At 38.2% G+C, this 13,585-nt stretch overlaps 1 protein-coding gene across 1 annotated transcript in view; it reads right to left on the reverse strand.

Moving 5' to 3' along the window:
• Positions 1 to 13,265, reverse strand: part of PPFIBP2 (PPFIA binding protein 2) — a gene marked incomplete in the record, with an annotated part of 2,221,164 nt that extends 2,207,899 nt beyond the window's left edge. Inside the window, 1 exon segment of the mRNA XM_044058974.1 lies at positions 13,021 to 13,265.
• Between the last annotated feature and the right edge of the window lie 320 nt (positions 13,266 to 13,585).

The raw sequence follows: 13,585 nt of genomic DNA on the forward strand, positions 1-13,585 counted from the left end.
GTTCATAGTTACCAGAACAAACACATCAAAACATCACTAACACAGCAGTCATCTATTCTCTGGTGGGGAATAAAACATACCACTAAACATGCGCAACTCCTTACTGCTTTAGACACATCTCGTATGTTGGCTCACTCCAAGTATATTCAGACATCCCAAGTTTATAGTCCTGGGACATACATTCATATAATGGTCAGGATACTCAATTAGTCTTCTGTTTTTTGGCTTGTCTGAATGGTGACTGGGAGTGCCCTGTACCTGTTTGAAAGTCAGACTTAGCATGTGGACAAACTTAGTTCCACTGTTAGAATCCTAACTGTGGTTGGAAATGCAAAAGGTTTACTCACCTCTGGCCAGCTTGATATGACAGCATTAAATAATACGGGGGGTTCCGCTGCTCTTTCCCTTCACATTCATTATGACTGCTTTATTGTGACCATGTTCAATCTTCTGGATATATATATATATATATATATATATGCCTTTAAATGCACATGCATATACACCTACATGCTTATTTACATTTCCCATACTGTTGAATGACCGCCACTTACCATCGCTCATACCTGCTTACATCTGCTTGAATGTGCCTTAATCACCCGATATCTCACTGCCATCATTCTGGGCATCATATAAAATTAGCAGCCCTTGCATGGCTTGGACCCGGGAACAGAAACACCATAGTCACTGGTTTTGCCACTAAACCATCCATGATACATTCTGTATGGATGGTAATTAGGATATATGACTTTACTACAGGCATTCCACACTACTGGCAACAAATGTGACAGTTGGTCGGTGTACATATGTATAGTACATGTTAATGTTCAAATTTTTCTGAAAGGCATATGTATACATTTGCAAGTATACATATTTATGAATAGGACACATACTTGACAACTACTTATATGCATGTATGTGTGATGTGTAGCTATGCGAATATAAGTATGTACATTTATAGATATATGACTACATATCTGGAGTTATACATGGCCATGTATATGAACAACTGCATCCGGGAGGGACCTGTACCATTTGTATACAGGGGCTGTGTGCATCATTACGACGAGGAACCTGGACAGGGTATGTAATTTGTGGACATGTACTATTTGGAAGATGGTTATGGGGAAGCTTCTTGGGAACATGTGAAAGGTATATATTCCCGATAATGCACATGGAGAGATGTGCATCACGGTCAGGTGTTTTATCCCGGGTCGTAGGTTCTGCAGGACCGGGTGGATGCTGAGCAGGGTTGTGGACAAGTACTGCTAATCTGACTTGTGCCCAGATGGCAACAGGGTTGGACATTGTGTTATGCCACAAAGTCTAATCTTGAGAACAGACACTTATCCCATGAGGGATGTCCAAAAATTGTGGATGATGAACCCCGTTCTTCTGGTTGTATGAAAATGAGGGTGAGTTATGCATGCATGGGATACCTAGTTTGCAAGCCTGAGACTGCCTAGGGTGAAACTGCCTACTAGATGTGGGAAGGGAGCACTATGTGCAGATATGGCTGCGCCAAGCTAGCAGCCCAAGTATGGGTGGTTTTGGTGGGCGTTCAGCAAAGGGGGGATGGTGTGCTATGGAGAGGATTATGGGTATTCAATTATGTATCCAGGTGTGTTGTGGGTGGATGGCTCAGTTCAGGCCAGACCATTATGTGGGTGTGAACCGGTAACATTTCCGTACATGTGTATCACACATTTTAATGTTCATATGTTTGTGGGACTGTGTTCTGCAGTATGGCTTTTCAGAGTGTATTGGGGATGTGAATGTATGTTCTTTGGTTTCCTTTCTGACTCACCCACTGTTCCTTCGTACACCTCCAGTTCACCTATTGTACATCCAACCCAGTCTCCCCTTGGCGAATTATTACATTACCCATCAACCCCCCCCCCCCCAAATCCCACAAACACACCATTCATCCCTTCTCTGGTTGCTGGCCCATGGCACAGACAGCAGTACACATTGCATACTCTACATATCTCTGGTACCAATATGGTTGTGAGGACAACCCTAACATATTTGGTCTTCCACATGCTGTACTTCATGCACATAGGTACACGCAAATACTTATCTTTCATGACATGGTAGGTAGACCCGGGTAATACCCATTCATCTTTGGGCCGTCCAGACAAGGACAACTCGGACTGTGAATGGGTAGATTTTGAGCAAATGCTCTGACCATTGGTAAGGTTGCCAACTTTTCAAATGGCCAAAGTGGGACATTTTCGTGACACACATCAGATTTTACAGGCCGACACATGAACACGGTCAGTACAAAGGATATAACTTTTTTGCCTAAATAAAAGCTTATTTTTGTAGCAGTTTAGTTGCTTATTCTGTTTCTTGTAACATTTAGGTATTTTAGATACAGAAATAACTATTTTATGTAACTATTACATAAAATATGGGACATAATTATGCCTACAATCTCAGGACATTTGCCATTTTTAATATTTTTTTGTCAGGACACAACTGCCCAAAGAGGGACTGTCCCTCGCAAAGTGGGACAGGTGGTAACCCTAACCATTGGGCTAGGCTTAGCAAAGGGCAGCAGCACGCAAACATGCTGCATTTCGCTTCTACTTGCTATAACAATCAACACTACAATGAAATACGGACACAGGGTTTTAAATGTCATTGTTCGAGGGATGGGGGCTCAAAATTCAGCTACGTGCTTTTGTGTTTACTTTTTATTTTGGTGTCCACTGAACTCTCTTGTATGCTTTGCATACATTTCAGTATCCACGGACACTGACAGGAGTGATTACTATTAAAGGCAGGCTGTACTAGTCAGCATTTTAGGTTGCGCGATTGTAGCCGACATGTTCACGCCTCCGTGCAGCGCTTAAACACGCCCCCTGCACTTGCGCACATTTCCTGTGCACGTGGATGTTGCCACAGCGCACCTTCATTAATATGCATATGGTGCTGCTGCACCATCTCTACGCCGCACGGTCAGTTCAAGGCTAATGCCGTCCTTGCCCTGAGCTTCATGAATCGCAGGGACGGTCTTTTTTTTGTGAATTCATGCTGCCTGGAGTCCTACAGTTTCTGGCCTCCAGACACTAGATAATTATTTCCTTATAGTCAAGTAAGGTCAAGTCAAATTTTATTTATATAGCACCTTACAGACATAAAAATGCCACCAAAATGCTTCACAAAATACAATAAATACAACATTAAACATAAGCAATCATCCCACACTATTAAAAGCTAACTCATAAAAGTAGGTTTTTAGCTTTGATTTAAAAACTGCCACAGAGGAGGACTGCCTAATATAAAGCGGAAGCTCATTCCAAAGCTTTGGAGCTGCAACTGAGAAGGCTCTATCTCCTCGCATCTTTAATCATGTCCTCGGAACTACAAGCAGGGACAAATCTTCTGAACGAAGTGCCCTAGTAGGAACATAAGGATGCAACATCTCTGCCAAATATTTTGGGGTTAAACCATTCAGAGCCTTATAAACCAATAACAAAATTTTAAAATAAATCCTATAAAAAACAGGTAACCAATGTAAAGCTGCCAATATAGGCATAACATGATCAAATTTACGCTTGCCTTCCAAAAATCTCCCTGCAGCATTTTGAGCAAGCTGTAATCTAAGTAAAACACCATGACTCGCTCCAAATAAAATGGAATTACAGTAGTCTAGACGTGAAGTTATAAATGCATGCAACACAATTTCAAGATCATGTCTAGTCAAAAATGGCTTTACTTTAGCCAAACGTCTTAAATGATAAAAAGAAGATGCCACAACCCCATTTACATAATCCCTAAAACATAAATCTGTATCTATCTTCACTCCTAAATTAACAACAATATCCTTTAAATAAGGAGTCAATTCACCACAATCCACCATAGAGGAATCAGTGTAATGGCTTGGACCAAAGAGCACTACTTCTGTCTTCCCTTCATTAAGACTTAAGAAATTTTCCATCACCCATGTTTTAACCTCACACAAACAAAATTCCACATTTTTTTCCTACAACAGATGACAAGCCAGCTGGTCCCTCACTTTACATCTCTTTTCTGATACTACTTTCCAAAAGCAGAAACATCCACAAAGCCATTTCTGTGGTTAACTGAGTTGTTTTTCTGAGAAGCCCATTCTATCAAACAAGCCCGAAATGATTAACATTATAACCCTAAAATCATGCAACCTCAGAGTTGCTTATACTAAGGGGAGAGGTGCCCCCTGTATGGGAACCCCGTCATGAAATGTGATAGTAGTTAAGAGCCCATTTAATGGAAAAGGCTTGCTGTAGCAAGATTCCTTGAAAAGATGCTTGATTAATAGCAATGTAACCATCTACATGCCTCTAGTCTGGGAGACCATGGACATGCTCTGTTCAGAAATTCTTCTAATAGTCTTTGCTTAATCTGTTAATCTCTCAACTGATACAATGAATGACACCTGGTCCCACTGCAATATCCAGCTTTAATCTTAAAAAAAATATTTTGTAACATTTTTTGTGCATATAGTATATTTTATCAATCCCATTCTTCACCTTACCCAATTACCTGTCTTATTATTGCCAACAGTTTTGAAAGACAGTAATCATTTTTTGTCTGATTTATATCAATTTATGAGTAGTGCCAATAATGTATCTGTCTGGTTCTTGGTGACCTTAGATGCTAAAAACTTTTTCACTATTACACCCAACATTTTTAGAATCAAGACTGTAAGGGAAGTATTAACTGTTAAAGGTGAATGCAGCAGTGACACCATTATGCTCATTTGTACTTTGGTAGAGATCATTTCAGAAAACAATGTGTTCACTTTTCACAATGACATCTATCTGCAGAAATGGGGTTTTGCTATGGGCACCCCATGTGCAAATTCTTACGTGAACCTCGTCATGTATTACTAGGAAGATAAGTATGTTTTCAACAATAATTTGTATTCAGAGTACATCAGGTTTTATCGCTGTTTTGTGGATATCTTCCTTGTATGGACTGGTAGTGAAATATTGTTAATACAATTTATATATTTAGAAACAACTACTGATTTCTTAAGATTAACTATGATAGCTTCAAACTGTAATGTAGATTTTCTAGATGTCCAGCTCTACATGGATTCTTCAGGTGCCATTAATAATATGTTATATAGGAAGGTATGCTTGAAGAATAGTCTACTATCATATGGGAGCATGCATCCCAGACACATGTTTCCGAATATTATCAAGGGCCAGTTTATAAGAGCCTCTAGGTTATGTACAACAGAGGATGAATTTACTAAAATCATGAAGTCACTCAGTAAACAATTTTTGGCCAGAGGCTATGGTAAAAAACAAATAGATGGCATTAAAAGTGAGGCTTTAAATAACAGACGTACCATAGCTAAAATCTATTATTCTGATGGCCATTGACATAAATCTGCTAGTGGCCGCCTGAAGGACACCTCTACCCAACATGGATTGAGGTTTATTACTAGGTTCAGTGATGATGTGGACTCTATATGTGACATTATACATAGGAATTGGCAGATCTTGACTACTGATACAAAAACAGCTGACATTGTTGGACCCAAACCTAGCTTCAGTTATAACAACAGTAATAGTCTTAAAGACTTGCTTTGTAATTTTAGACAGATACAACATAAAAGAACTGAAAGGGTAGGTACCTTCCCTTATTGAAGGTATAAAGCATACCCAGCTATTTCAAAACAACAGATTTTTAAACACCCTCTGTTTAATTTTATTTTTAATCCTAAGCATTATGTAGACTGTCAAACATCACATAGTGTTTATTTAGTCACCTGTGATGCATGCACATGTTTTTATGTTGGAAAGACTCTGATGAAATTTAAAGAAAGAATCTTAAGATATAGTTATGATATTAATACCATGAACATGAAAAAATGCATTAGCTAAGCATATCTGTGAGAATAATGGTCATAGATTTTCTTTTAAAACTTTACAATGTATGAAAGAAAGCATTAGAGGTGGTGATTTGAACAACTACATAGAACAAATGGAACTAAAATGGCTATTTAGATTACAGGCTGACAAACATCTAGGGATTAATACAAGTGTTTGTTTAAAATCTGCCCTAAAAGGATGTAAATTGAATTTTTAATATGATTGGTTGTTATTTTTATATTGTTTTGTGATTGGTGTTTCATGTTTTAAAAGGTCGTTACTTTGGCTTTTTATATATGTGGATCTGAAGAAATGTATTATATGTGAAAGCACTTATCCATTTGTTGTTTAATAAAGGTTTATGCTGACAGTAGTGATAGCCTTTCTGTTTTTTGTTGCACTTCACTGGTTTATTTCCAGCATTGGCTTTTGTGTGCTGATTGGCTGTTTTATCTACTGTAAGCAATTATCTGTCTTTGAAGAAAGTGATCAAAAATATTCACTCAGCATATCTTCCTTTTCATTTTATCCTACACTCATCATTCCCTCCAATGTCCTTCTTGCCTGTTTAATAAGAGTAGTATAACGTTTTAACTCCTTTCCCATAATTCCTTGCTACTTTCCTTCAGTACAAGCTTTGTTCTTTAAAGTCATTTAGTTGCTTCTTCCTGCCTCACATGGAACAATTCCTTGTGTTTTTCTGATTTCCTCACACTTTTTGAATATCATTTTATTTTCCATGGCATTGATAACTGCATCCCTTGAGATCCACAATGTGCTTTTCTTTCCTTTGGAGATTTACATTTTACATGATGTGTGTGTGTGTGTGTGTGTGTGTGTGTGTGTGTGTGTGTGTGTGTGTGTGTGTGTGTGTGTGTGTGTGTGTGTGTGTGTGTGTGTGTGTGTGTGTGTGCATGTGTGTGTGTGTGTGTGAGTGTGTGTGTGTGTGTGTGTGTGTGTGTGTGTGTGTGTGTGTGTGTGTGTGTGTGTGTGTGTGTGTGTGTGTGTGTGTGTGTGTGTGTGTGTGTGTGTGTGTGTGTGTGTGTGTGAGTGTGTGTGTATGTGTGTGTGTGTGTGTGTGTGTGTGTGTGTGTGTGAGTCACTGCAGACTTGCTTCTTTCCTCACTATTCTTTCATTCCCCCACTTGTTCAAGTGCTGTTTGGATTTGCTCTATAATGGAGCAAACCCTCAACCTGTGGGATAGTACATTAGCAGTGATAGTCAGATGGTTGTCACAAGGTGACCATTCTGTTTATTGTACATCATCTTGAAAAATGACAATATGTAATTGTGACCGGCAGGGGAAACAGGATATAGAGACTGGAATGAGCTTGGAATGAGGTCAAAGCTGGTATATACAAGTAGTAAGGGTTTAGGAGTTCAAGAGGCTTATCTCTTTGCAAAACTATTTTTAAATTTAATTTGTTATGCTATGATGAGCCTTACACAGTGAAGGATCTTATCTTGTTAATGAACTTCTGATTACATTTACAAGTTAATGGAGATTTGACAACTGTAATTTGATGTGCTGGCTGCAGTTCAATTTACAATTGGGAAGATAGACTTAATCCCTCTATACATGCACAACATATCACCTTCACAGAAGAAACAATAAGGAATTTTTCTACTTAATTTTGTATGACTGACATTGGAAGCAACATGTGCAGCAGATTATATGATATACTGCTTATTGTTTCCTAGTTGTCAGTCAATGGTCAATCCAAAAATAAATGTTTTAGCCTTATTTTTGAGCACCTGGTTCAGTTCAGTAACTCCTCAGTAGGTTTCAGTAGAAAGGTCCCAAGCACTACCATGTGTAAGACACCAGGAACAAATATGTTCCAGGATGATTGTGCAGTAAAGTTTTGTAAGCCACATGTGGCAAATCCATACAGCATAACAATACTTAATTCTGATTCATGATTATAATAATCTTCGTTTATTACCCTTTCATTTTCTTTCTCTTTTTTTTTTTAATTCTGAGTTGTTAGGGCTTCCGCAAAGAACTCTGTCTACTTTGCCTGTGATATGCTTGTGCTTTTCTATGTCTAAGGTGACCATGGTGATTCTTCTACTTGTTGAATACTTAACTGCACTCAGAGCTGGATCCAGCACTAGGTGACATAGGCAGTCACCTAGGGCCCCGTACCTGCAGGGAGAGAGGCCCACTGAGAGAGACTGTGTATATATGTGTGTGTATGTATGTGTATGTGTGTGTATGTAATTTAAACTAGCCATTCTGTTCATATGAGAGATAAAGTGTGTGTGTGTGTTCATGTGTGTGTGTGTTGCTATATTGCTACATGAAAGAGAAGGTGTATGTGTGTGTGTGTGTGTGTGTGTGTGTGTGTGTGTGTGTGTGTGTGTATGTGTGTGTGTATGTGTGTGTGTGTGTGTGTGTGTGTGTGTGTGTGTGTGTGTATTGCTATATTGCTACATGAAAGAGAAGGTGTGTGTGTATGTGTGTGTGTGTGTGTGTGTGTGTGTGTGTGTGTGTGTGTGTGTGTGTGTGTGTGTGTATGTGTGTGTGTGTGTGTGTGTGTGTGTATTGCTACATGAAAGAGAAGGTGTATGTGTGTGTGTGTGTGTGTGTGTGTGTGTGTGTGTGTGTGTGTGTGTGTTCATGTGTGTTCATGTGTGTGTGTTTAAAATACCTCCCAACTGTTCAGATTTGGTCTGTTTCTCAGAAAATGTGTATTTTTCTGGCAAATAACGGAGGACTGAAGTCACTAAATAATACCATATATATATGAGTTTCAGAATTCATATCCTTCAGAAAATGCATGCTAACACAAATCCTGTTATTCTGGCAACTTTCTAAGTTAAAAAGAGCAATATTTAAGATTTGCCCCTATTTTGGGCCATTGTATCCCCATTATTTTAGGCTTTGTCCGGATTTCTTACACTAAGAGGTTGAGAGGTATCACAGTATGTAATGCCCTAGATGGAAGGGGGCAGGTTATTCAATTAACTTGATCAGATTTGGTTACAGGATACAAGAACCTGAATGCTCTACACCAACTAACAAATTGCTGACAGAATTGTGAGTTTGAGTTTCACTACATTTTTAGGAAATGTTGAGTTTCAGTGCATTTTCAAGGGGTTATGAGTTTCAGTGCATTTTCATGGAACTGTGATTTTCAAGAGAAGAGAAGTTTACTGTTGCACATGCTAAGTCTGTTTTCAATGTGCATCTAGCTGTTTTGTTTACCAAATGGCAGACACTGTTTGTGCTGTAGAATTTGAAAGCAGTGTTAGTAGCATAATTGCCTTTGGTGCAGAAGGCTGTGGATTCTACTCCTGCACCATGAAGATGGAGTCCTGATATTGCAGTTCTCTTTTATTTGCTGATTATTTGGTGCATTTTAAGGGGTTATAGGGGTTCTGCACTCCTGTGTGTGTCCTCCTTTGTATGAGATGCCTATTGATTATGAACTTGTTGTTGGTTTGTCAGTCATTCCCTATTTTAATATTATCAGTTTACCAAATTTTTGTAATGTAACACAGGCAATTAATTCTTCAAGGCCAGCAGGCATTGGATTTTTAGATGAAACACTGAAATATAAAATTGCTTGTCAGTAGCAACCTCTTCATTAGTTACAGATCTCCTTAATGTGGAATTATACGGATGACTTTTACTTCTGCAGAGATTGTACTTATTGATGGATATTAGTGGATTGTAATGGCAGAAGTCTGAGTGGCCTTTTATGGTTGAAATTTTCTGAAATGGGTAGTTTTGTCATTATTGGTTCATACATTTTGTTTCATTGCTTACTGGAAGAAGGTTCAAAACTACAAATTTAAAACTCATTCTAACAAGTGGTGCTTTACTATACAAGGAATATAATTTAATACAATCAGGAAGGTGAATCAAAGAACGCATACATGTATGCATGGCCCTAAAAATGTTGGCAAGGAGCCTATGGTTTGAAAACAGCCCAAAGGTATACTTAATCCTCCACTGGCCAGATGCATTTTCTTTGAATGTAGGTTTTAATGCTGTTTCAATGAATGTGAGTTTCAAAGGCAGAGAAGATAACTTCTCATGTTAAGTCTGTTTCATTATGAGACTGTATTGTTTGTTTAGAAAATGGCTATTTGTGTTTGTGCTACTTTATTTCAATACATGTAATCGCCGTAGAAGTAAATAAGAAAACAATATACACACTGAGAGTTTTGAACAGTGTTTATGGTAAATAGAAATAGCCAAATAATGGAACACTGGAATGCTGGAATGGCTGAAGAGGGGGATGCTGTGAGGGGGTTAGGGGTCTGAAGCAGGAGGGGCTGCTCTGGGAGGCCCTGATCTATTACCCTGCCTAGGGCCCCATTTGACCATGGTCTGGCTCTGTCTGCATTGCTAAATTAATTATTGTCTTTGTGACTTCAGCTGACAATTGTTCTGGCATTCAATATATGTTGATATGCTAATAGCTCAGCTTTTATTCTAACATGTCTCAGATATGATAACATTTTCCAACTCTCATCACTTCTCTGAGTCTAGGAAGATTTTTACTCACATTGTGTACATGTTTTTACACTGCCCTCTCGGTGGTGATAGCTGTGCTTTTTTTAGCTTCATCTGCACAAGTGTTCCAAAGGACAGCCCTAGTCTCATGTCTGAATGCACAGAATGCACTCTTACATTATTCACTAGTACAAACATTAATTGTATAGAATTTGAAAGATTAATATTTGTATGACTCCCATAGTGCACCAGATCAATAAATGAAAGAGATGCCTGCACTGAAATGCAGGTGAAATGTAGTTTAAGAATTACTGCTAATGCATATGTAAGTTCCTGCTCCAATACATCACATGAACACTGAGGAAGATGACAGTGATGCACTTTTATGGTGCCAAGATTACATGAGGCTGTAGAATCAGGCTGTATGTCACAAGGCCATCCATATTTATATAGACTGCATAGGAAGATGCAGTCGTTTTGATGAATTGAAGAAGCACACGTGAGGGGCAAGTTTGCATTTTACCCATCAAGTCAGCTTACTCTTAGAATTACATTATGCATTTTCATGCAATGACAACTTAACCACCTTTTGTATGCCCCCCCCCCATATATGTGATCCTACCTTCAGATAGCACAATTTCAAAGTTCTCCACACAGCTATTCTATTTCCTTAGTCAATGTGTTACTCTGTATACCATTCAGTTTCCTGTAATACTACTGCTGAGATACAAGGGTTGGAGTGCTCTGCAGCATCTATTCTTTGGAGATTTATTTTGCACTACAAAGGGAAAAACTAGAAAAACACCATCCAAAATATAGCAAATCTAACTGTACTGAAATTGCTTTAGTAATGTAGTTTGTGAGGCTATTACATAGACTGTAAATCATCTCTGCTGTTTTGCATAAAATCCTCCCTTTACTGTATTTAATGATTTCTGAATTAATGTTAGGAAACATGGTGAGAATAGAAGGTCACATAAAATGCAAAGAAGGAAATTCCAATTCATAGCTAAAACTCATAGAACAGCACATTTTGATTATAACTACAATTTTGTGAACACTCACATGGAAGGTAAAATGTGAAATACCCAGTCCCTCATTTACCAGTTACTATTCACCGCCTTTTCTCAATAAAATATCTTATTTTATGATGGATATGGTGAAATTTTGACCCAAAACCATGGACACTCAGAAAATCAGGAGCAGTGGAGACAAAAGCCAATGGTCAATAGAAGAGAAAAAGGAAATTTGCTGAAGTTGTCACAATGCAAAGTAAAATATCAATAGTTGATTATGCTTCAAAGTCTGTAAAATTCAAAATGTGCATTGCAGGAAGCTAACAAATTCAGGCTAAATTTCTTGCAATAGCATGCTTTAAAATGTCAGTATTTCTGAACATTGCAGTCATGGAGAATACTATGTAAAATGCATCAATTCAAAACTGTAATTAAGTTCTAGATTATTACCCCTGTAGTTCCCCTGATTTTTGGGGATGTCCCCGATTTTAGTTCAAACTTTTGTTATGTCCTTCTTAAAATTGAGGACTTTGTGCAAAAAAAAGGTGGATTGTATTAAACAATAATGACACTTTTAAAATTATAAACTTCTGTTTACATCTGAAAATACATTCTGATTCAACACCTCTTATTCTGTCACCTTTCACAGTCAGTGGTACTAATATTTTTAAAAGTATCCCTAATCTGAGACCATTGTCCTTTATTATTCTTGTATCTTCCATGATTCTGACCTTAAGGGAATGAAAGCTTTCCAAAAGTAACAAATAAGCAGTGGCATTCAACCTGTATTTGAATGTTTTGGATATAACAACATAGATCAGGTTTAAAAGCCAAATTAAATACTGACATCAAAACACTAGCCATAAATATCAACTGCCCAGATTTTTGCAGAACGTCCAGATTTTTGCCTCATATTTTTGATCCATTCCTCATAAAACTTGTGGTTTTGTGGATTTTTGTGACAAATCAATAAGGACTGAATTCACTAAATAATGACAGACATTTGAGTTTCAAACTTCATATCCTTCAGAAAATGCATGCTAACACAAGACCTTTTATTCTAGCAACTTTCTAAGTTTATAAGAGAAATATTAAAACATTGTGCCTATTTGGGGGGCTTTGTCGCCTCATTATTTGGAACTTTGTCCGAATTTTTTTTTTTGTGCTAAGAGGTTGAGCGATATGGACTACATTACGATAATAATTTGAGCTAATCTCCGCGGTTTAATGAACACAACCATTAATTCCTTTTACGGTTCAGGGTTTTATTTCCGCAAACAGTTCCACCCCAAACAATTGTTAAAATAATATAATGTCAACTAAAAGTGATTAGCTAGTGAAACAATTTATGACCAACTCACTAAATGCGCCTTTTCCCACTAATTTCACAACAATAACCAAATGCAGCTCAAGAAACGTTAAAAGGAAAAGGAAGTTTGTTGTTAATAGCACAGTTAACCAACTTCTGCAAAACTCACGTTTCGTAGCATTGCAAAATGAAAAGGGATACAACTGAGCTGGCCAAAAGTACAGCTGTGGCTTTGAGCTTGCAGTGCGCTTTTGAAGCTTTAAACCCTTGCAAACGTTTCCAGTGGCTGAGCCCTTGGACAGCAGGTGCTTATATATAATTAGGGTTACAACTCAGGGAAGGATGCTGTCACTGACCTGTTCGTTTTCGAAATGGCCAACAATCCCTTCCAGATGTAAAGTCCAGATACGTCCACTTACTTAACTTCTCAACTGTATCTGCTTCAGAATTGTAATCCCCTTTATATCTTCCACAGCTTGTTCTGCGATTGCTGTTTTGTATTTCTTACCAACCCCGACTTTCCTATCCACGACCTGATTTTGTCCCTTTATGTTCCAGTGCGTAACAAGTCGCCATTAGTCCGATAGACAGATGTACTGTACACCATGAACTGTCATGTGATTAGAGAGGCGTGTCATTAAACTGCAGGACGCGGAGTCGAACCTCTGCAGCTGGTCCGCATGAGCCCAAGAACAGTCCAGCTGTAACGGGTATGAGTGCGCACACTTCAAAGGCAAATGGATTACACGTTCATAAAAAAAATCGCAGACTGTCCGGCTCTGTTGCTCATATTTTTGATCTTGTCCTGATAAAATGTGAGATACTGTGGCAAATCACTGAAAAAATGAAGTCACTAAATAACGACTGACTTGAGTTTAAGACTTCACATCCTTCAGAAAAAAATATGTTAATGCAAAGTCT

Source organism: Protopterus annectens, chromosome 17.part0, assembly GCF_019279795.1.
Source record: "Protopterus annectens isolate FY-2018-M chromosome 17.part0, PAN1.0, whole genome shotgun sequence".
In the NCBI taxonomy this organism is placed as follows: Eukaryota; Metazoa; Chordata; order Ceratodontiformes; family Protopteridae; genus Protopterus; species Protopterus annectens.